Source organism: Tursiops truncatus, chromosome 3 (genome assembly GCF_011762595.2).
Source record: "Tursiops truncatus isolate mTurTru1 chromosome 3, mTurTru1.mat.Y, whole genome shotgun sequence".
In the NCBI taxonomy this organism is placed as follows: Eukaryota; Metazoa; Chordata; class Mammalia; order Artiodactyla; family Delphinidae; genus Tursiops; species Tursiops truncatus.
In genome coordinates, this window is record NC_047036.1 from 32,239,015 (window position 1) to 32,265,004 (window position 25,990).

The 25,990-nt window shown below is 38.7% G+C and overlaps 1 protein-coding gene and 1 pseudogene across 1 annotated transcript in view; both read right to left on the reverse strand.

Annotated features, from left to right (window-relative positions):
- The window catches only part of FYB1 (FYN binding protein 1), a 192,796-nt gene that overhangs the window by 160,250 nt on the left and 6,556 nt on the right, over positions 1-25,990 (reverse strand). The gene's annotated exons all lie outside the window — the stretch shown is intronic.
- Positions 314-2,405, reverse strand: LOC101323378 (X-ray repair cross-complementing protein 6 pseudogene; annotated as a pseudogene).

The window sequence follows — 25,990 nt, forward strand, 5'->3', positions numbered from 1 at the left end:
ATGCTGCAGGGCAACTAAGCCCGCGCACAGCAACTACTGAGCCCACACGCTGCAATGGAAGATCCTGTGTGCTGCAACTAAGACCCAACACAGCCAAAAATTAAATAAATATTAAAAAAAAAATTTAATAGCCACACATGTGGCTAGTGGCTACAGTATGGGACAGCCACATTCTAGAGTACCAGGGCCACACATTCTACCTTTGTTTTCTAAACCTCTTAGCAACATGAATTCTAGGCAGGTAATGGTTTTTTTGTTTTTGTTTTTAATAGTACAAAGTTAGGGCTCTTTATTCAGACAGTAGAGTAGGGCACAGCACAGTGAGATGGCAATGCGGTCTCCATGGCAACAGAAAGTCTCATAAACAAAGTCCTTGGCTTCTGTCAGGCCGACTCTTCCTGGCTCAGACGAAACATGTTTTAACTTGATAAAAACAAAACCAGGCAGCCTGGCTACAATGTGGAAGGGTAACTGGCTGTATGGTCTCTGGTCAGACCTTCTGAAGTGCTTGGTGAGAGCATCCAGCAGCTCCTGCTTCTTCATCCCGCTCTTCAGTCTGTACAGCCTGCAGGCTTCCTTCAGTGTGGGCACAGTTAGCTTACCCAGTGTGCCTTGCTGACGTGGGCCTTCAGCTCCTCTTCAGATAACTCCACCTTGGGCCTTTTGCTTCCAGAACTTTCATCATCTTGTTTTCACTTGGGAACTTTTTCCTCAGGATTGTAATCTGGTGGGTAGAAAAGTTCCTTAAACTCATCCACCAGGGAGCCCAGTCTTTTGTCCATTACTTCAGCCTTGGGCAATGTCAGATCCATGGCTTGTTCAGGCTCCATCAGATCCAAAGCCAAGGCCTCCATGTTCCTAAAGTGCTGCTGCAGCACTGGGTTCTCAAAGCTGTCACTTCTGTACTTGAAGTGGAGCTTCTGAACAGTAGCCTTCATCTTGTCTACCTGCTCTGGGTTTGCCATGACTTTTTCAGTAAAGGGCACCTTCCGTTTGTCATCAGCATAGGGCAAGAAGATGAGCTGGAAGCCTGAGGGAGTCACCTGAATTTTCTGGTCATCCAGCTCCTCTTCCTGTGGCATCAAGGCCACAAAACAAGGGGGGATATTCTGGCAGGGTGTGTATCTGCACACTGTCATGACCTCCTTCTTCAGACACTTGGTGAGCAGAGCACTGAATAGGGTTGAGCTCCCATTTATCAGGGACTCCTCGGGGTACACGAACAGGGAGGGCCTCAGGTAATGGTGCTTCTTCAGCATTATCAAGGTCTTGAAACCGATGAGAATCAAACCTGGTTCATCAAACCGTTTAAGCTCTTCTGTTTCCTCTTTCTCTAATACAATCTGACAACTCCCATAGGTCTGGGACCTCTTGGTGTTGCTAGGCAAAAGCAAACTGCCTGTATTTACATTAAGTGTCCGGGTCTTGGTTTTCACTGGTTCATTTGTTTCCCGATAAAGCCTCACTGGAGAAGGTTTGAGAGCCTCTGGACCATATTATAATTGCCAACAGTAAGCGCTACATCTTCGTTGGGCTTAAGCTTCAACCTGTAGAGCACGCGCTTCCTGGTCTCCTTGGCACAAACCTTCCTCAACAGGTCTTTGAGCTTGCTCAACTCCTCAAAGTGGACCCCTATGTCCTCATCCTCTGCTATGCTGATAATATCTCTGTAGAACAAGGATATGTTAAAGCCCCCACGTTTCTTTAGGTGCAACAAGGCAAGGAATATACCTGTGTCACGGAGATCTCCAGCTTTGATCCTGGCCCGGCTGGCTTTGGCACTGTCATTGCTGTGGGGGTCATCTTTATTGGTGAAAAGCATGATCCTCTTATGGCTCATCTTGAACTGGACATCGCTAAAGAGGTTGGCATAGACCCACAGTACTTCACTTAGGGAGTAGTCAGATCCATGGCCAACTAGGTCTTGGAAATGTTTCTTCCCCTCCTGCCCCTTAAAGTGGTCAAGCTCTAGCACTCATTTAGCACCTGGATTACCCAATTCCTGCAAGACGTAAATATTTTTGAAATTCACTGAATTTTTGTCCTTATTGGTACCATAGAACACCACTGCCAAGAGATCTCGATCACTGCTTATGATCTTATTGGTGTATACACTCCAGATATACTGGATGCTAATGTCAAAAGGAGTCGACTCATCTTCATCCTGAGTTTCAAACATGGTCTCGGAAGCATCAATCAAAAAAATCAAACTATGTCTTCCTGAATATTTATAATCTCCACCTGCTTCAAGGCCCTCCTCTTGATCTTCTTCTTCCTCATCACCCTGATTTTTGTAATAAGACTCCCACCCTGACATGTTGGTTGCTTGAGCGCAATGAAGAGATCAATTTGGGCAGAGGTAATGGGGTTTTAAAAGATACTTTTACATTAAATTATATTAGTCATATTGTTATTAAGGCCCAAATCTGGGTTAATGAGAAGATTAACTCACTACTTACTTTGCTCTGAAATTAAGAACAGATTTCGAACCTTCATTTTAAGAGTTGTTAATGTATCAAGACAATGTTTGTTCAAGCTCAGTAAAGTGCAGTGAGGAGGGAAGGGTCCTAGATAAGAAGTTGGAGGGCCAGACCTGGGTCTTAGACCCCCGTCTGCTTCTGACTGGATGTGTACTTCACCTCTGGCCTCAGTTTCTTCATTAGTGAAAGAAGGAGGAGGAGAAGGAGAAGAAGAAAGAGGAGGATGAACTAAAAAGGGAGGAGGGAAGGAGAGAAGAAAGAAAGCGAGAGAGAGAGTGAGGGAAATAGGAAGGAAGAAAAGAAGAAAGAAAGCAGTTGGACTAGATAAATGATTTCAAAATTTCCCTCCAGCTTCCTGCTTTGTGTATTTCAAAGTATGTTATCAGGTGAATAAACATTTAAAATTGTTAAAAAAAAAAAAAAAGAACTGATTTGGAAATAATCACTAGAAGATTTATGGGACTAGATCTCTCATTTACAGTGACCAATTTTCTTGGAAAATCTGCCAGACAGCCTGGACTATCATAGGCTAAAGAAGGCATTGGGGCTTTTTGATATTATAATAATCTATGAACTGAAAAGTTAAGGTATTAAATAACTGGCAAAAGAGTAAAAGCAAATGCAGAAAATAAAGGCCATTAATGTAAATTCAATTTCTTGGGGATAGTGTGATGTAACACATGTGGGCCAAAGGAACTATAATGCTTTGGCAAAAATTCAGAAATTGAGATGTATCCATAGAGACGTAGCAACACCTAAGACTTATAGGGGTTCCAGGTTTTGCAGTCATAGGTTCTCAGTACAGCTGGACAAATGAAGACAAAAATGCAGATGGCTACATAACAATGCAAGAATCAGAGAAGAAGAAAGAATGATCAAAGGATTATCATATGATAGCAAATTTTTAATTGCCGAATGAGAAGTTTGGAAAGAAATGTTTTGAGTTCGGAGTAAGCTAAGTTTACATTGGACAAAGGCAGTAGAAAGAGTGTGTTGTTTGAAGTTACACTGAGATTTGAAGTCTTAGCTCTTCACTACTTAAATCAATTTTTCTTTTTGGCCAAGTTACTTAACCTGGGTTTCAACTTTCTTATCTATAAAATCGGAATAACATTAGCTAACAGGAAAGATTGCTGTGAAGGTTGGCACGGGGCCTAACACCTAATAGGTACTCAGGACTACAAGACTACTCAAGTAGATATGGCTACTAACTACTACCACCAGGATCTTCTGGAAGCAGAACAAATATAAGAAATGTGATTCTGATGGTGATAGGCAGTGAATAAGTGAATTTAACTTGAATAGAGATTGTTGGAAGAAGTAGTAGGGGATAAGTTTAACAGGTAAGATGGGCCTAAATAATTTCTTTTCCTTGAAATCTTGACAAAAGAATTTAGGTTTTACTGTCATTGGTAACGGGAGACAATTGTAGACTCATGCCAAAAGCAGTGGGTAAGTAGATTCATCAACGGCACCACCAAAGATAAGCTTGGGAAAAGGCAAGGAAAGCAGTTAGGTGGATGTTACAATAATCCCAGTATGAGATAATGACCTTGACTAAGATGGTAGCTGCAGAAATGGAAATAAAAGGGCAAATATGAGATATTTTAAGAAAGTATGGACTAAATTTGAACTTCCCAGCTGTGTGCCCAGGTGTTACAGGTCAGTTGAGATACTGATCCGCAAAGGCCTTGGGGGCTGTGGGGGACCCCTTACCCACCATCAGGCAATAAATTCCAGACACAAGTAGTGTTTTTTCTTTACCCAGCCAATCTCATACTGTCATTTCCTGTGCGGGACATGAAAAATTCTGAACTAAAGTGCTTAATGCCAGTCTGGATATAAGGAAAGAAGGGAAGAAAGAATTATAACGACCACAACACTTTCATTCTTCAAGACAAGATGGGGAGGTGTGGATGGAAATGGCATAGGTAGGGAAGGAAACTAGTTTAGAGAATTTTGTTTTGGGTGTTTCAGGGGCTCTGCATGTGAAATAGTTGTGTGAATAGGTCGTTGGGAAAACAGGATTAGAACAAGGATGAGACATATCTTAGAGATAGAGATTATTTGCAATTGTACTTGATGCCACTTAACTGATAATGGAATACAGTCAACTACATTTGGTTAAAGCACTACTCACAGGATGTGAATTAATGGTTTGCTATCAGCCTGCTCTAACTCCTTTGTCCTTAGGTCTGTTCTAGTAATTATTTTAACCTTCATTGTAGATAAAGATATGGAAGCATTCTGATATTTACAAATCATACAAATATGGGAGAACTAGCTAAAACATTGGCTGATATCATCAAGATTCAGAATGATTCATTGACCCTAATCTAAGAAGATAAAAATAAAGTAAGTGTACCTAACGATGCAAATGCACTTGATGCCACTTAACTATAATATATACTGGGTTGGCCAAAAGGTTCATTCGGGTTTTTCCATATATATATGTGTGTATATATAAACACACACACTCACACACACACTATATATGTTTATAAAATTACTGTGGGTGTAGGTTTTAAGGAAGCCTGAGAAGAAAAAGAGAATGCTTTACCCTTTGCTAAGTAAACTTTTAGTTTCTTTCTTCGGGTCTCTCTTAAATAAGTCACTCCTAACTTGACAAAGATCACAATATTTAATTAAGCCAAGATCCATTTGTTTGCATCACTGTTGTGGGACCGTCTACCTGCCTCCTGAGGAAGGGGCAATAAAGAGCAGCTATTGTGCGAGGAGAAAGCTGAATGAGACAATGCAGTCTCTGTATTCAGACACGGAACTCTTACCAGGATGCAGGGAGAGAAAAAGGAGCTCTCAAGCCCTCTAAGTATCTGTGTATAATTTCTTCAACAGACCCCATCAAATCAGCAGAAAGTGTGTCTAGCGGCTTCTCCAGGATAATTAAACAGACAAAAATGAAGTAACACAGTTGAGAAAGTTTTACTAAGCCCATAGGAAAGGTGAGAGGGTATCAGAATGGAGCTTTAAGTTTTGTTTACTTCTTGCCTCCAACAGGTAGGCTTTCAAACCACTTCCCCTCTAACACGTAAAAACTGGCTTGTTGTGTGTCAGATAACGCTGAAGGTTTCTGCACATGCCAATGTGTCTTGTTGGTCAATCCAGCTTGTTTATGGAGGCTTGGGCATAAGTGGAGCTACTCTAAAGGAAGTGTCCCACCCCAGGGTGTCCCAGACTTGATTCGGGGACATGGGCAAAGTAGAAGGGGACATGAGCTTCAGTTCCACTCCTGGGCTTTGGAGCTATGTGTTCTCAGCTCAGTGTATTCCCGCCAATTTCCCATTTATTTCCACCTCCTTCTCTTCCACTTCCCCTTTACTCTTGTTCCTCAAAACCTAGAGTGATAGAGAGGTGGTAAAAAAGAAGGGAAATGAGGTCCAGCTTGGGAGTGGCGGAGGGGTTCCACCTTATTTCCTTTTTTCTCTCATTTCTAGGGGTGGCTCTGCGCAGGCAAAGGAACAGGTATGGTTGAGTTGATTGTGTTCTGCACAACCCTAGGGGGTGCCATTCACAGTGTGGCATACAGTGAGGAAAACTTCGCAGTGAGAAACCTACCTTATTTGAAAAGCAGGTGCTTTGGAAAAGAGCCTTATCATTTTGGCTCATCTGATTTTTTCCTGCTACATTTAATTACTGAAGGGCACCTATTTATAACCATGTTCAGAGAATTTGTTATTTAAAGTACAATTCTCCTGTAAATTTACATTAAAGCCCAAAAGGAAGTTTTATCAGGCCAAGAATTTTGCATTATGTTCCCTCTTGGCTGTAATCCACCCCTCCACCCCTCACTTTTTCAGTCATCCTGAGGGTATATGCTGCTGAGATCCTTCAGGACTCTTACATGCTGTTTCACAATCCAGAAACTGTTAATCACTTCACTGTTGGTTTTTCTTTCCCCCCTCTGGTTCAAATAATCCCAAGTCTCCTAGGTTGTCCCAGAGTTTTTCTTTTCAGTCTATTTCAACAATTTTCTTAAAGCTGTCAAATGCTGGAATCCAGAGTTAATTTCTTAAAAATTCATTTTTAAAAAGTGTATGTGTGCGCATGAATTGGGGGAGGGGGTTCTTTCATTTTGTACAGGAATATTTTCCCAACTCAAAATGAGACATATGTCATAATAACTATAAATCTCTGCACTAAACAAGTTGTTAGTAATTATTTGTCAATGTTTGTGGGTGTGTGTGTGTGTCTTTGGGAGAGTGAGGTAGAGGAGATGGAGAACATGATTTATCAGGTTTCTCTGAGAGAGAAGCAAGAATAAGATGACGGTTAGTTAGATGGTTAGTTCTGTGAATTTTTTTTTTTTTTTTTTTTTTTTTGCGGTACGCGGGCCTCTCACTGTCTCCCGTTGCGGAGCACAGGCTCCGGACTCCCAGGCTCAGCGGCCAGGGCTCACGGGCCCAGCCGCTCCGCGGCATGTGGGATCTTCCTGGACCAGGGCACGAACCCGTGTCCCCTGCATCGGCAGGCAGACTCTCAAACACTGCGTCACCAGGGAAGCCCAGACCTGTGAATTTTTGAATGAGTTCTAGCTGAGAATTCATTATGGTCTCACATGACCCAACAGCCCCTTAGACAAGAGACGGCAGAGCAGGGAGTCGCATTTAGGGACACCTGAGAGAAGAGGCTTCCTGGATTGGGATGTCCCAGCAGGATGAGGAGGGACAGGCTTTTGTACAGCTTGGCAAGCAGAGTTAGTAGCTACTAGAGGATCCTTCTTCAAAGAAGACTGCATGTAAGACTTGGAGGGGGCCATTTCGTTTAATTCTACTAGAAGAATTCTAATTTCTTCTTTAGAAATAGAGACGCAGGCGTAGAGAGCAAACGTATGGATACCAAGGGGGAAAGTGAGGGGGTGGGATGAATTGGGAGATTGGGATTTACATATATACACTATTGATACTATGTATAAAATAGATAACTAACGAAAACCTACTGTACTCAATGCTTTAGGTACTCAATGCTCTGTGCTGACCTAAATGGGAAGGAAATCCAAAAAAGAGGGGATGTACATATACATATAGCTGATGCACTTTGCTGTACAGTAGAAACTAATACAACATTGTAAAGCAACTGTACTCCAATAAACATTAATAATAAAAAAAGACCAGTGAGCAAAAATAAATAACTTACAGACCTGAAAAAAAAAAAAAAAAGAAGAAATTTCACAGCAACTCTGTGTGCCAAAGGATAAAGAAAAAGATTTTTTTCCCCTCTGTTTTGTTTTGTCCATGCCTAATATATAGAGAAAAAGTAAAGCAGTGTACCTCTGTTTGGGGTGGACGGGTGGCCCAGAGGATAAAAATGACAAAACCCTAAATTAGAGGATGAAGCTTAGAGGCAAATGGAAAGGGACTCCTGGGGCTAAGAAAGACCCTAACCTCAGAAGTGTTCTACAAGTTCATCACTGTGTCTCCTAAATCATGAAATTGTCATTTTTATTTCTTTTTCTTTTTCTTTTCTTTTCTTTTTTTTTTGGCTGTGCTGCATGACCTGTGGGATCTTAGTTCCCCGACCAGGGATTGAACCCAGGCCATTGGCAGTGAAAGTACAGAGTCCTGACCACTGGACCTCCAGGGAATTCCCTGAAATTGTAATTTTTAAAGCCCAGGTGTAAGAATTATCTTTTCCCTTGTATGATAACCAATAAATGCATGGGCATATATTACATAATAAACATAATTGTATGATTACAAATCAGCCTGGGTCTATTGCCTGCCAATTTCATTTTTATCATAATGATAACTACAAATGATTAGGTAATTTTTCCACATCAATATCCTAATCCTTCTGAGCTCCTATCACACAAGATATCATTTCCTCCCAGGAGAGCTCCAAGTTATACTGTCCACACACTCTTTTCACACGGTTTCTCTCTTATGTCACACAGGCAATTGTTCTGAGAGTTGAAAGTGACTTTAATAGTGAAAAAATAAAAATTGAAAGTCCACAGATAGGGAAAAGTTTAGACAACATGCAGTATATTGAGAAAAGGGAATATTATCCGGCTATTAAAAAGGTTTAGACAACATGTAGTATATTGAGATAAGGGAATATTATCCGGCTATAGGGACTTCCCTGGTGGTCCAGTGGTTAAGACTTCGCCTTCCAACACAGGGGGTGTAGGTTCGATCCTTGGTCTGGGAGCTAAGATCCCACACGCCTTGAGGCCAAAAAACCAAAACGTGAAACAGAAGCAATATTGTAACAAATTCAATAAAGACTTTAAAAATGGTCCACATCAAAAAAAAAATCTTAAAAAAAAAAAGGTGCTATAGATCCATATGAACTGAAGGGAAAAGACTATCATATGACAGTCATGTGACAAGGAACAAGATGGAGACAGCATCATCCCATTCAAGGCAGAATAACACAGAGCTTTAGAGCCTGGACCTTGGAGCAAGACGGCCTGGGTTTCAGCATTAGCTGTGGGAGCTTGGCCAAGTTACTTCTCTGTGTCTCAGTTTCCTCATCTGAAAATGGGAATAATGATGACAAGAGTACCGTCAAAGAATCGTGTGAATATAGGACAATGCTACACACTCAAAGGAAGTCTTAAAGTTTAAATACTCCCCAAAAAGATGCCTTTCAAAAATGGTCACTTTCCTGTCTAATGAATTATAGTTCCCAGATCTTAGTTTTTGAAATATTTAGAAAATTTTATATTTTGCGTATTTTTATTTGGCCCTGCACAACTGATAATATTTTCCATCATTACATAGCATATGCATGAAAAATTGATCCCCACATTATTTTGACACATGATAAAATCTTTAGTTTGTATTTACAAATGGAGTCCAATATTCTATTTGCCTTAAGTCCTTATTCCAAGATTTTTAGTTGTAAACAGGATAAATATTTATAGTTTTAGCTCAGCTCAATAAACTGAGTTCATGTCTCCAGGTTAGTACCCCAAATGGTAAGATCTATGATACAAAAAAAAAAATCTCCCCAAATAAAAAAATAGAAATATCACTTTTATAAAGTGTCATTTATATTGGACATTTCTTACCCTAGAAGTATACTTATAGGCATTTTTCTTTATGTGTCAACTGTGACATTTCACCATCTTTTAATATATTACATGGGGGAAATAAACATCTTCATGGCTAATTTTAGCAAACTTCATTTGCCAAACATTTGTTGGGCATCTAGTATATGCCAAGATCATACTGTGCTTTTAGTTAAAGTTTGTACTTATATATATTTGACAGTTTGATCCATTGGCAATATTTCCTTTACTAAGCTCTGGGTATACTTTCCTGTATTTTTTTCAGAGAGCCTGTTTTCCCTCTTCTGAGGCTTTGGGAATTTGGTCTAGCAACTTAGAAGAAGTCAAAGCAAACTTCTTTGGTAGCTCTTGTGTAATAGAGGGAAAAGTATTCCTATTTAAGGGGGTCCCTACGCTGTGGCCACTCTCTGGGTGGGTCAGGAATCAGGTGGAAACATTCCGCAATAATCCATTTTCTAAAACTCAAAGCCTGCTATTCAAGTTCACTGATAATATTTGGTTCTTTCTTCCATATCCCCCAAGAAATCCCAGCTGTTTCTGAGCATTGTTTAGAAAGTACACTATTGATTTTTTAAATAAGAATTTTGAACCCCTCAAAACCATTTTGAAGGGAATCAAAAGCTTTCTAATTTTAAACCAAGGTTGTGAAAGCATTTGCATTTGAGGTTTGAAGCATTTTAAGCAAGACAAAATATCAAACATTCCACGAGTGCCTATTCTGTGGTAGGCTCAGTACTAAAGGCTCATTTGATATGCATTGGCACCCACAGGGTGGAGGTTATCATTGCCCCCATTTTACAGAGAAGGAAACTGGGCCACTGAAAGTGAAGCAGTTTGCCCAAGGAGAAGCAGGAAGCAAAGAGGAGAACTTGGATTTGTACAGACTGTCTGGCTCTGGAGACTGTTCACAACCACTGTGCTAATGCATGAGACAGATGATGTCCAGGAGTGTGTATGGGCAACACTGACTACTTGGTAGGAGGATGAAAACAGAAGTGATCAGATACACAAACTGCACCCTCATCATTCATCATTTTATCCTTTTCCTCTACATTCCTGATCCTACAGGGATAAAATACTAGAGTATAAATACGATATTAGAGCCTTAAAAACCACTTGAAAGGGATTAAAATTATCTGATTTTAAACCTGAATGATTGAAAACATGTCAGCGTTGAGAAAGTGTAAAGCATTTTGAAGTAATTTACCTTAAAGCATTCTTAATTCTACACAGGCAGAAAGGAGTTCCTAAAATTGTCAGTATTTAAGTTGGAACCTCAAAAAGGAAGTGTGTGGAAGCTTTGCTTTGATATTCTGAATGCTGAGAACATGTGTAGTTGTAGATTCTTGGCTGACTTTGAAAGCTGACTGGGCTACATTCTCCAACATTCTCAGAACTGGTATTGACATTTTGTGGCTCTTCCGGACTGTTGATTGTTGTCATTTGTGTCACGTGCACAACTCAACGCACTGGGCTCATGTCGGTGGAAAACTCAAACTCTAGAGTTTCCTGTCATCCTTAGTTTAGATAATGTTAAAAGTTGCTACGACTAAATAAAAAACAAATTAGCGATAGTAGCTAAGGGGTCACATAAGCCACAAGTAACCAGTGTGTTCTCAAAAAAGGCTGAATGAACACGTCATAGAGGTCAAACAAGTAGGTTGGCGGAACGGTCATGGATTCCTCATTACTACTTTTAGAAGAATGTGGCATTTCTGACTCTAAGTCTGAACGATGCTATTATGAAAGTGAACTTTAAAATGTGTGAACAAAATCAGTTGCTGAGGGGATTGTTATCGGTTATTTTTCCCAGACAGAAGTCAACATCTCATGGCGGGGGAGGGGGAGAGGGGGAGAGGGGTTACTAGGATATTTTAGCCCTTGCACAAGCAGCCATTCTTCATCTGTCAAAGAACTGTAAGTGCAGAAAAGAGACTGACATGTTGAGAAAGAAGTTTGAATGTGGAATTTATCTATTTGACCAATATTAATTAAGCTTCTGGCACAAACTGGCCACTGGATTAGGGGCTTTTTAAGCAGACGGAGACAAGTTGGGCCAGGATCTGCATTCGGGGACTGCTATTCTGGTTGGGGGAGATCAGAGTCAAAAGAAAAGTTTTCCTGGTCATATGATGCCTCAGTGAGGGCACAGAACAAATACCCAGTCCTTTGTGAAGAGACCAGGGTTTAGGAGTCAGAAAACCCTCCTTAGAAGAGGTGAACCTTAAGTTCACTGTTGAAATATGTCTCCCAGATTGACAGGGTATTCTAACTATTTTAAATATTCCTGTTAGAGTGAACAAAGAGATGGTTGGAGACACAGTCTAGAATAACACTGTCCAATGTAGCAGCCGCTAGTCACATGTAGATTTGCTTAAACTTATGTTGATTACAGCAAAATACAATTTAACATTTAGTTCTTTGGTTTCCCTAGCCACATTTTAAGCTCTCAACAGGCACACGTGGCTAGTGGCCATTGCACTGGACAGCGCAGGCTCACAACATCTCCATCACCACAGAAATTTCTACTGTTCAGGGCTGGGGAACTGAAAGCAGACAAGCACTGCTAGAGGGTCAGTTTTAAGGGGTGCGTGGCAAGAGCTAAGCCTGGGGGCAGAGGTTGCAGCCAAAGGATGGAGGTCTCACATGTCATACCACAGAGTTCAGACTTTACCCACTGGGCTAGGCATGAGCAAAATTTTCTGTAAAGGGCCAGATTATAAATATTTTTGGCTCTCAGAACCACATAATATTTGCTGAAACTATACAACTCTACTGTTGTAGCATGAGATCAACCACAGACAATATATAAATGAACAAGTGTGACTGTGTTCCAATAACATTTTATCTGTAAAAACTGACAATGGGCTGTATTCAGCCCACAGACCACAGTTTGCTGACCCCTGCACTAGGCCGTTAGGAACCCCCTGAAGGGTTTGAAGCCAGAAAGTTGCATAATTAGATGTGTGCTTTAGAAAGACCATTCTAGTAGCAGAATAAGGATGGATTTAAGGAGTGTGAGATGCAAGATTGTTAATAGTCCTGTCAAAGAGGATGAGGGCCTGAATTCTGAATGCAGCCTATTGAATACGGCTGGAGAGAAGGGAATGTGTATGCGCTTTTAAGTTAGGTGGTGGGGCACTGGTGGCAATGGAGACTAAACGACATGGAAGTACAAGGCTCAGGTGACTGGGTAGGCGTGGCTGTATCATCTTGGCTGCACCAAGTTATACAATATAGGAAGAACAGATCTGGAGAAGGATGATGACTTCACTTTGGGTCAGGTGGCATTTGAGGTGCCACACATGTGAGTCATTAGCAGAGGGTAGTAGCTGAAGGCTTGAGAGTGACAGAAAATACCCAGAGAGGGCGGGCAGAGGGAGAGGGAGGTAAATGATGGTGCTTTGAGTGTTACCAAAATGGAAGACATTTGGTAACAAGAAGGAATTGTTACAGGCACAGGGAGGAAAACCAGGGAAGGATGGCATTGCAGAAATCAAGGGAAGATTGTCAAGTGCTATTGAGAAGATTAAGAGGATTCCATTATGTTTGGCAATTAGGAGTCATTTTTAGAATGTTTTCCTGCATAGATTTCATAAAAGGAAATAAGATATATTAGTGGAATGATAGCTATGACTTTTCATGTTCTTGGTTTGTGTGTGTGTGTGTGTGTGTGTGTGTGTGTGTGTGTGTGTGTTTTAAACATTAGGATTCCTTAAAAGCAAGAAGGAGGTTAGGGTCCTTTGAATCTGCCCTTGTACGTTGATATGGTCCAGCAATCACTCTATTTGTGGCTGGAAGGGCAGCTGAGATCTTGACTGGTCTTTTATGAGGTGATCTTTGTGCAAACCTCTTGGGAGAGCTTCATGCTTTGAGTGCCAGAAAGCAGCTAGATAGCCTCTTAAAATGATATGTTTTCTGATTTTAGGGTATGTGAGAACAAAAATGGACTTCTAAAGACAAGGAACCCTCGAGTTTTATGTAAGAACCACGTTTGATATATATAAATGTTTTATCCTGAATCCACCTTAATAAAAAAAAAACTAGATAATAACAGCTTTAAAATAGAATCATGTGATTTGGGAGTACTCCATTTCACAATTTAATGGTCAAAGGATTAGTCATCCCTTCAATGGAGGAGTTTCAAATGATTTATAGCCACCTCGAAGAGGTTTATATTAGGAAAATATTTTACATGCCTAGTGGATGAATATAACTCACTCAAACTTTGCATGATTTGCTGTTTAAAATTTTGTCTTAAAATATGGAAAAACTGACACAAACATGCTTGTGGTTTTCAAGAGTATTTCGTGAGAGAATAAGAATTGGTATTTGTTCCTGAAGGAATTGCTTTAGTAGAGCATGAAGATCTAAGGAACACACATTTCTGAACACTTTAAATGACTTTTACCTCTCTAAACCACAGCAAGGGAAAAGTGAAGTTGAATGACAATAACACAACAATAATAGCAATAACAACAAAAATAAAAGAAGGACCTTCTTCATCACCAGTGACCAGTTGGCTCACTAGGTTGGATGACGGAGATTAGCCCTATTAGATATCAGAATATATTATACAATAATAAATGAAACGGTATGACACTACAAAAATAAGATACAGATGGCTCAGAAGAGAGCCATAATATATGATAATCTAAAAATAACAAAAATAGGGAAACAGAATATGCAAATAGATATTATTTTAACTTCACAGTGAATTACTTCTGTAAGTCAAAATAAGTGGCAAATAGACTGTAAAATTAAAAGGAGGGCTTCCCTGGTGGCGCAGTGGTTGAGAGTCCGCCTGACAATGCAGGGGACACGGGTTTGTGCCCCGGTCCGGGTAGATCCCACATGCTGCAGAGCGGCTGGGCCCGTGAGCCATGGCCGCTGAGCCTGCGCGTCCGGAGCCTGTGCTCCGCAACGGGAGAGGCCACAAGAGTGAGAGGCCCGCGTACCACACATACAAAAAAAATTAACCTAATGTAACTGAGAGTGTTCAATAGTAATTGAAGAAAATTTATTTAAAATGGTTCTTTAATATTGTCTTATTTATTAAGTAATTAACCTGAAAAAATTAAAAATCCCATTCTGTCAGTGTATATATCCATACAGTACTAACAAATTTATTTATTTATTTTTTGATTACCTTTAGGACTTTAAGAAAATCATCCAGATTCAGAAAACAACTATCAATTATATGCATGAAAATGTTTATTGCAATTTTTCTAATTGGAAGAATCCTGGCCGTAACCAAAATATCTAAGTAAATTATGATATCTTAACGTCATGGAATGTGTTGCAATCGTTAAAAGAACTGTGAGCAACATGTAACAACATGGAAGAATGTTCATGAATTACCTTTAAGTGAAAAAATGCTATGACAATTATGTAAGAATATATATATATATATATATTCACTTGTAGATAAAGAATGAATGGGGCTTCCCTGGTGGCGCAGTGGTTGAGAGTCCGCCTGCCGATGCAGGGGACACGGGTTCGTGCCCCGGTCCGGGAGGATCCCTCATGCCATGGAGCGGCTGGGCCCGTGAGCCATGGCCGCTGAGCCTGCGCGTCCGGAGCCTGTGCTCCGCAACGGGGGAGGTCACAACAGTGAGAGGCCCGCGTACCGCAAAAAAAAAAAAAAATGAATGGTCATATGATATGAGGGAAATAGCTATGACTGGATTATTTCTCTTTTCAAATTTCTTTTATTTTGCATAACAGACACAAAAAGAAGAAAAATCCATTGTGCACAGGAGAAGAGGCAAGGAAGCAGAAGTCAACCAACATAAATTCATTCTGATTTTTTTAGAAAACGTCGAAGCATATGTCTTAAGAGAAAGGCTCCTAGCAACAATTTAGTACAGTTAACTAGTAATCTGATACTAACCTACTAACAGCCACCTAGAGAAAGATAGACTCATTCTAACTTTATGAAACAAAACAGTAAGTTCCCATCATGCCCTACCTCTAGGCTATTCTAGTTCCATTTCTTTGTAGCCTAGAGAGTCAGCCAGGTAAAATGGTTTAGGCAGAGGCCCTGGAGCCAGTCTGGGTTTGGATTTTAGTTCTACCACTTACTTGCTCTTTGCGAATTGTTTAGTTTCCTTTGGTTTCCAGATCCATAAAATGGAGCAAAAGTAGTATATCTCCCAGAGTTGTAAGAATTTAATGAACTGCTATTTTTAAAACACAGCACAGTGTCTGGCATATAGGAAGCACTTAGTAAGATGTTAGGTATTGTCACTATATTTCTTATTTCCTTAGTACAAAATTTGAAAAATGATTCAAACCTCGATATAGCTCCGGACAGTGCTATACTAAAAGGAGGAAGATAGAAACAATTCATTTTTCTAGTCCTAAAGAAACATACACTTTTATTGCCAAGATTATCTAGCCTATTAATCTATTATTTGAGATTCCTTGAAAGTTTTTGATAGGAACAAGTAAGATGTTTCTATAAAATCAGGAAGCCACTTAAAAATTTACAGTGCAAAAAAGTGAACTCATAGAAACTCCTTGAAGTAGATTTATTAAAGATAATTCTCGAATATGAGTGAAGAATATTTCTTTTTGCTCTTAAAGAATCAAAAATCTAGTTTTATTTCCATGAAATAAAAATGTCGATAAAAACTTCCAATACCCATCTAGGGAGCCTGAACCTTCCCTGCTCTGCAGAGACTATACCAATTACTCATTATGAACCCTTGGGAAATGTCAATGACAAAATCTAAGATAAAACTGTGTGAGCTGAGAGGTTGGCTTACAGTTTCTGAAATAAGAATTCTGTGTTATAATCTCTGTGTTTCCCAAGATTTAGCAGAAATGGATTGGCACGTATATCCTCATTTCTGTCTCAAGTGAGAATTTTGTTTTAAACTATGTAGTTACTAATTAAATCAGGAAGATATTTACTTTAATCAGATTAGGCTCACGTAAAATTATGAGTCAAACAGCAAACATGTATTGGCAGCTTAAGGTATGCAAGATAGCATGGAAGGATGCAAAATAACTGGGGAGAAAATGCATTTGAATATTAGAGGTGCTTGATGAGAATTTCAAGGCATTGACAAGAGAAATGCTGAAGGCATGGCAAGTCAAGGGGGATTAAGAGTGGGGTAATATAGTCTGAAGTCAGGGAGCCTGATTCCTCCAGCTCCATTTTTCATTCTCAAGACTGCTTTGGCTATTTGGGGTCTTTTGTCTTTCCATGCAAATTGTGAAATTTTTTGTTCTAGTTCTGTGAAAAATGCCAGTGGTAGTTTGACAGGGATTGCACTGAATCTGTAGATTGCTTTAGGTAGTAGAGTCATTCTCACAATGTTGATTCTTCCAATCCAAGAACATGGTATATCTCTCCATCTGTTTGTATCGTCTTTAATTTCTTTCATCAGTGTCCTATAATTTTCTGCATACAGTTCTTTTGTCTCCTTAGGTAGGTTTATTCCTAGATATTTTATTCTTTTTGTTGCAACGGTAAATGGGAGTGTTTTCTTAATTTCACTTCTAGATTTTTTATCATTAGTGTATAGGAATGCCAGAGATTTCTGTGCATTAATTTTGTATCCTGCTACTTTACCAGATTCATTGATTAGCTCTAGTAGATTTCTGGTAGCATCTTTAGGATTCTCGATGTATAGTATCATGTCATCTGCAAACAGTGACATCTTTACTTCTTCTTTTCCGATTTGGATTCCTTTTATTTCTTTTTCTTCTCAGATTGCTGTGGCTAAAACTTCCAAAACTATGTTGAATAATAGTGGTGAGAGTGGGCAACCTTGTCTTGTTCCTGATCTTAGTGGAAATGCTTTCAGTTGTTCACCATTGAGGACGATGTTGGCTGTGGGTTTGTCATATATGGCCTTTATTATGTTGAGGAAAGTTCCCTCTGTGCCTACTTTCTGTAGGGTTTTTATCATAAATGGGTGTTGAATTTTGTCGAAAGCTTTTTCTGCATCTATTGAGATGATCATATGGTTTTTCTCCTTCAATTTGTTAATATGGTGTATCACATTGATTGATTTGCATATATTGAGAAAAAAAAAGGTCATGAAGAACCTAGGGGTAAGATGGGAATAAAGACACAGACCTACTAGAGAATGGACTTGAGGATATGGGGAGGGGGAAGGGTAAGCTGTGACAAAGTGAGAGAGTGGCATGGACATGTATACACTACCAAACATAAAATAGCTAGCTAGTGGGAAGCAACTGCATAGCACAGGGAGATCAGCTCGGTGCTTTGTGACCACCTAGAGGGGTGGGATTGGGAGGGTGGGAGGGAGGGAGATGCAGGAGGGAAGAGATATGGGAATATATGTATATGTATAACTGATTCACTTTGTTATAAAGCAGAAACTAACACACCATTGTAAAGCAATTATACTCCAATAAAGATGTTAAAAAAAAAAAGAGTGGGGTAAGCGTGAAAGGTGGAAGGTTTCTCGAAGGAAGAAAATGGGAGCCATGCATTAAAGGAAGGGTCAGAGCTGGTTGGGCAGAGCAGAAAGTGGAGAAGTAGCACAAGTATAGCTACAAGAGGCACATATGGAAGATCTTAAACTCTCTGTAGTGATATGTCTAGAAAAATAATTACTAAAATGTTAACTGCGTTTTTTTTTCAGATAGTGAAATTTTTACTTCCTCTATATTTTCCTATTTTCCTTTACTTTCTCTACATTTTCCTTTACTTTCTCTACATTTTTGGAAAATATTCATCATCATGATGCGTCTCACTTTTATAAGAGGGGGAAACAATAAAGCTACATACTTTTAGAGGAAAAAACATTTTTTGCTGATATCTCAGTGGATAAATGGAAGCTGTATAAATAAATGCACTGGTTAAGAATATAAAAAGTGGAGTATTGTACTAAAATACCCAGCTCCCTTTGCCCAGTTTTTGACCTTAAACTTTCCACCCCACTTTTTATTATGAAAAATTGCAAGCATGTCCAAAAGTTGAAATTGGAATTGAAAGTGAATGCCAAAATACATCCCCCCTCCCCAGATTCTACAATTGTTTGCATTTTGCTATTCTTGCTTTTGCTTTATATCTATTCATTTATCCATTCATCTTTGTTTTTTGATGCATTTCAAAGTGAGTTGCAGACATGTATACCCTGTTTGATACTAAATTTTATCCACCCACCAATTCCCTCTGCACACATACACTAGTCCAGAACCTTCCAGCCGGCTGTTATGCACTGAAATCTGATCTCATTTCCCGTATCTAGACACAGCTTCCAATCCAAACACATCCCAAATCAGCTGACAACCCAGAAGGCAGTTTGCCAAACTTTACCCTGACTGTTTCTATATATCCAGAACTATGTAATTTATTCAACTCATGGGATATTAAAGCCAGAAAGGGAAACTATCTGCTGTGGGGTCAGCAACTCCAACCTTTCCAGGAACTAAGCAGGTAGTATAAAATGTGGGTGTCTCCTGTAAGATAATCCAGTGGATCTGATAACGAAGACTGACCTGCCTCCGTGTGGGGAGGCGACAAGGAGCAGCAGAATGACCCAGGGAGTTGAGAAAACAGAATTAACACTGGGGCAAGGCTTCCAGCCTCAGCCTGTGGTTCCAAGGGCCTGGCATTTTAACCACAGCTCCCTTTTTGTCTCCTCTGAGGGCCTAGGACACCTCTTAAAGGCACGTATTTGTTAGAATAACTGAAAGTGTACGCTGTTAAGTAGAATCTTTCTTTACTTAAAAGTATTTATGGATGCAGTATTTATTGCCTCTCAGTTAAACACAGACCTTAACGGTACAAACAGTAGCACAGATATTATAAATGCAATGATGTGATATATGTCTAGTTTTTGCACGTTGCTTGCCCATGAAGGCAATATTCCCCCACTTCTGGTGGATTGACTACCTGTCTGTAATGAACCCAAAGAAGAGAGAAACCAGTTTTCTCACTGATCAAAGGGTAGATGTAGCGTCATTTCTCAGAAATGTGCCTGCATATATATATATTTTTTTTTTTTTTCTTGGTCTGTGTGGCTTACAAATTAAATAGAAGGCGTTACCGTGTGGAAGTGGGGAAGAACGGTGAGAAAAATGGGATGTAGAAGGGTCAAGATGTATAGAAACTATGTCTGGTTTTTCATGCCCATTAGCCACCTAGACATGGTTATTTGGCCTACTTTCTGGAACTTCCTCCCTCTCTCCTTGCCCTGCTTATCAAATTCAACCAGTGTTTGCTCAGGTTGGCTAACTTTTACATCTACTGAGAACTGAAACCATCTATTGATACTTTTCACATGTGCAGCAGCTACAGGTGGACGTTGCTTAGCAATCAGAAGTTACAACAATTCTACCCTCACAGTCTTTTCTTTGTATGCTTGATAATTAACAAGAGATAGTTTGGAAACTTCCCCCTCCCCCAACCCCCCTCCCCACCCCGGGAAACTAATTTAAACAGTGTGTATCTCAGCCTTACTGTGTTGGTATAGCTAGTTCTGCTACTAAAAAAAAATTCCACCCAGGCCTGAAACGCTGTCTCATGCAGTTGTGGGTACATGTGATAAAATTAGTTTCTTTTGGGTGAATGTTCTCTTGTGATAAAGTAAACTCAACTCCTTTTCTTCCAAAGTTATAATGAATAAAATTGCCAGTAGTTCTTTTGGACTATGCCCATACATTGATAAATCAAAATGTATTAATGTAAGTTAAACCTCCTAAATGTCTATCTAGTAAAGGGTTTTTACAAGATTTCACATGAATTCTTTCAACTTAATGTCTGTCATAGATCAAATTCAGCAGATGTTTATTTCAACTCCACTTCTTTTGATTTCTACCAGGATTTACATAAGGATTGACTTTATTGTTGGCTTATCAGTTTTTGTAGCTCAAAACTGACTACAGACCAGTGATTCTGAGCTGTGGTTTTACAATCCCACTAGCTGGTTTTAAAAGCCATATAGTAAAATTCTGAACATGTTAATTAAAAATGTTACTTTTTATTGAATTAATATTTAAAAGAGCATATAGCATTTTGAGGAAAAAGTGAGTCATAGAAAGCAAAAGGTCCCAATATGAAAAAAAGAGAAAAATTCTTTAAATGCTTTTAAAATTCCCATTCTCAAAACACTAATTTTGGCTGGTTTGTTTTGCAAGTTCTTTGCATATTTTGCTTATAAAATAAATAAATAACTTAGAAAAATTTTGTGTAGCTTTTGCTATGCAACAGGCATTATTCTGAAGACATTCATTTGTAAACCTAAATAAGCCTCATAACAACCTTACTAAGTAGTAGGTATAGTTATTCATTTTTTACACATAGGGAAACCAAGGCACAGAGAGGGTAAATTGATCAAAGTCACATAGCTGAAAATGGGCAGCACTGAGATTCAAATAAGGAAGTCCAACTCCAGACCAGACTCACTTTAAACTCTATTCACTAGAAGTTTACCAGTTTCCACTTAGAGTTCCCGAAACACTGGGTAAGACTTGGCATAAGTGATCATCAAAATGGGTTAAGCAATAAATAAATAACTAAAGCAAACTTTGGATGTTTGAATCATTCAGGGAACTTAAAAAAAAACAGTAGCTGACCCCCACCCAGGCCAGCCTGAATCAATATCTCTGGGGTGGGGCTTATGTAACTGTGTATTTTAAAGTCAAACAGCCGATTCCAATGCACTGCCAGATCGAGAGCCACTGATCAAAACTTCTAGCTAAGTCTTAGTACAGGGGATCTAAAACTTGAGCATGCATCAGAATCACTTGGAGAGCACGTTAATACACAAGCGGCTGGGTCTGACTCCCAGAACTTACTCAGTCTTGGGTGGAGCCCAAAGATTTCCATTAAGTTCCCAGTTCAATGATGTTGATGCTGCTGATTTAGTGACCACACTTTGAAAACTACTGTCTTAATAAGCTGGGATAGGGATAAAGGTGGGTAATAGAGACCTGGAGGAAACTGGACTAATTCTAGTATCTCATCAGCCCTGATGCTGACATATTTCCACTACTTTGTTGATTTACCCAATAACACTGACTGAGGATGAGAGAAGAAAAGAAAAAGGAAAAATATGAAGCTAAAGGGAAGTGAGGGAAAAGATAGAAGAGGAATTAACTTCTTCAGTAAACTAAAATTTGTGAATTTCTCACCGACCTAATCACCTGTCAATGATAGAATACGAAATGAGAAAATTTAACGATAGTGACACTCAAAAAGAAATGCACCTTTCTATGTCAGAAGCAGAAAAGAAACATAAAATAGTGAGTGAGACTGGAAGACTGGAGGGCTGGCAAGGCGGGCTGTTGGTTTAGGGTACAGAAGTATTTATTAATTCAGCTCCTATAGGTAATCTGAGAACCTGAGCTATAGTCACTCTTTGAAACCAAGGGCAAGGACAGTTATGCTTTTTTCCCATCCTTAGCACCATGAAAGGAGACCAAATGATCAGTGCTAAGAATTGCCTGGGGATAGACCAGCAGTTCTCAACTGAGGATGAGAACATGGCAAGGGAAGGGGGGGAGCACATTTTGTAATATCTGGAAATGCTTTGTGTTGTCACAATGAGGGGGACAAGGGTGCTACTGGATCTAGTGGGTTGGGACCAGAGATTCTGCGAAACATCCTACAATGCAGAAAAGTGCTAAAGCTGAGAAATGCTGGGCTAGAACCAGGATCTGGACCAAGATGCCAGTTGACTTAGTAATGAATATACTAAATGTGCCAAATTATTGTGGGCCTGTATCAGCTGTCAATACAGACCTGGTTCTGGGCTGGAGGAACCTCAGAAAGACGTAGTAGAGGTAAGCACAATATTAGAGATGGCAGATAGAAAGCGAAAACTAAGCAATCAACCAAAAAACCTTCTCAGATGGGTCTACCACACAATTCCAAACTACAGGAAGAAGACTATTAATAAGAAATAAAAACACAATGAAATCAACAATTGAAAGATGGGTTTACCTCAAATTAAATTAAAATAATAGAACAATCTGAAAGTGACCTTAAGAATTTAGGATATATCAAGAAAAAGAATGAATAATACCTATAGGAGAGCATAAGAATATTTGAAACAAAAATGGGCAGACATTAGGCAAAAACAGGTGATTATCAAAAGCAACCAATTTTAAAGACTGGAGATAAAAACTTAACCATTGAAACATAAATTCAATATATGGGATAAAATATGGTTTGGACACAGATAGGATGAGCAACTATCCTGGTCTGTCTGGGACTGAGAAGTTTCTAGGGCATGGGACGTTAGTGCTAAAACTGGGAAAGTGCTGGGCAAACTGAGACAATTGGTCATCCTAGACACAGATGAAGAAAAACTTAGTGAACTGGAAGAAAAAGTTGATAAACTGATTTAGCATTCATCACAGAGGAACACAGATAAACAAATTTGGAAGAGAAGTTAAAATCACATAGGATAGATTGAGTCTATCTAGCTTTTACTTAACAGGGATTCTAAAGAAACAAACTAGGAAGGAGGAAATGGTAGAGTAATAGTTTTTGAAGAAATAGTAGCTGAGAATCTTTTAGAATTGAAGAAAATCATTAGATTTTACGTCAGGGGTTGGCAACTACAGTCCATGGGCCAAATCCAGGCTGCCACCTGTGTTTATAAATAAAGTTTTATTGGAACACAGCCACAGCCATTTGTTTATGCCATGTCTACAGCTGCTTTCATCTACAAAGATAGAGCTGAATAGTTGTAACAGAGACCACAAAACCTACAAAGCCTAAAATATTTACTATCTGGCTCTTCACAGAAATGTTGTAGATCCCTGCTTTAAATTGCTACTCTGAGTACCAAGCAGAATAAATAAAAATCAGTTCACATGCCTATGAAGCATAGTAAAGCTGCAAAACACAAAGACAAAGAGACATCTTGAAAGGAATGACAGAATATCACCTACAAGGTAAGACAATTAGACTTGATAGCATACAATTCTGCAACACTAGAAGGCAGAAGCCAATGGGGTAAGTCTGTAAAGTGCTGAGGAAAAGTAACTACCAATTTAGAATATTTATATATGGCTAAACAATCATTTAAGAGTGAAGTCAAAATGAAAGTGTTTTCAGTTATACAAAACCCAATATACATTGCAGTATATAATATTACTCTTCTTCCAAATGGGTATCCATCTCTGCTATTACCCTGAATGCATAAAAATTATACATCCCTACATCTCTGTCCTGTTTAGCTGAGGCATGACTATGCAACTTATTTTGGCTGATTAAATGTGAGTAAAAGTGAAGTATATCTCTTCCAAGCAAAAGTGCGTTTTGTTTAGGTTCTTGCTGTGTTTGGGAGAATATTAACAGAAATACTAAATAGTTGTAGAAATTGTTAGAAAATAGGTAAGAGCATGTGTACTTGGGTAAGAAGATATATGAATCCAGAGCACAAGAGTAAGATGTAAGAAACAGTGATAAACATGGAGTTTTACGAAGTACATGGACCAGTATGACAGAGTTAAGAGCTTAGAAGCAGAGTCACACATATGTGGGAAATGGACATATGACAAAGGAGGCAACAGAAAGAAGTAGGGGAAAGAAACAGACTAAAATAAATGGTACTTGACAATTGGTTATCCATTGGGAATATATTAGATGCCAACCTCACACCACAAGTATAAATAAAGTCCTGATTATTAAAGACCTAAATATGAAAAGCAAATCTTTAAAATATTTAGAGAAAAGGTTAGGAAAACAGCTTTAACATTTGAGAGTAGGGAATAACTTTTTTCAAAACGACATCAAAGCAGAAATTATAGACTTATTGTAAAATTTGACAGCATTAAGATTGAAAACTTCTGTATAAAAAAGAGACACTAAAAATAAAGTAAAAAAGAAGCCATAGATTCAGAGCATAAAATTAGCAATGCACTAACTGACATAGAATTAATGTCTAGAATATATAAGGAATTCCCGTAAATCAACGTGAAAAGATAATCTGTAAGAAAATGAACATAGCACATGAGGCGAATTTACAGAAGAGTTACCTGAACAGTCAATAAGCTTATGAAAACACATTCCATCTTAGTAATAATCAGGAAAATTGAAACCAAAATGAAGTAGAGTTTTGCTATGCCGACAAGGGCTTAATTTCCAAAATAGACAGACAGCTCATACAGCTCAACATCAAAAAAACAAACAACCCAATCAAAAAATGGGCAGAAGACCTAAAAAGACATTTCTCCAAAGAAGACGCAGATGACCAACAAGCACATGAAAAGATGCTCAATATCTCTAATTATTAGAGAAATGCAAACAGTATGGAGTTTTCTGAAAAAACTAAAAATAGATTTACCATATCATCCAGCCATCCCACTCCAGGGCAAATATCCAGAAAAGACGAAAACTCTAATTCAGAAAGATACATACACACCGATGTTCTTAGCGGCACTATTTACAATAGCCAAGACATGGAAGCAGCCTAAATGTCCATTGACAGATGAATGGATAAAGAAGATGTGATATATCTGTATCTATATCTAATAGAATATTACTCAGTAATAAAAAAGAATGAAATAATGCCATTTGCAGCAACATGGATGGACCTAGAAATTATCATACTAAGTGAAGTAAGTCAGATAAAGACAAGTTTTTATGATATCACTTATATGTGGAATCTAAAAAAATAATACAAATCAACTTATTTACAAAACAGAAACAGGCTCACAGATATAGAAAACAAACTTATGGTTTACCAAAGGGGAAAGGAGGGGAAGGGATAAATTAGGAGTTTGGGATTAACAAATACACACCATTGTATATAAAATAAATAAACAACAAGGATTTACTGTATAGCACAGGGAACTATATTCTGTATAGCACAGAATTTACTGTGAATTTATATTTACTGTATAGCACAGGGAACTGTAGCACAGGGAACTATAATATCTTGAAATAACCTATAATGGAAAAGATTTAGTTATATACATATATAACTAAATCACTTTGTTGTACACCTGAAACTAACACAGTATTGTAAATCAAGTATAGTTCAGTTAAAAACATTTTTAAATGAAGTAGAGTTTTGCATATAATAAATTCTCAAAACTCTATCAATAAACTTGACAAAACCAAGTTTTAGGGATGATGCAGAGAAATGGCAACTCTCATACAAGGTTGGCGAGAGATAAATTGATACAATGATTTTAGAGAACAATTTGCTAACATCCAGTAAATTTAAAGGTGCCCAGACCCTCTATGCAAAAGAACATTTATTAGAGTACTGTTCAAAATGGAAAACAATGACAGCGAATTCAACGTTGGAGAATAGATGAATAAATTGCAATATAATTACACAGAAATTCAATAGGTTGAACCAGAGCTGCATGGGTCCAAATGGATACATATTGAAAACATACCAATGTCGAGTGAAAGATTGCAAATGCAGAAATCATAAAAATAAACTGGGCAAAACAATATTATATAGTATCTTATGGATACAGGCAGATGAAATAAAAATATAAAAACATGGCGGAGATGGCGAGACAG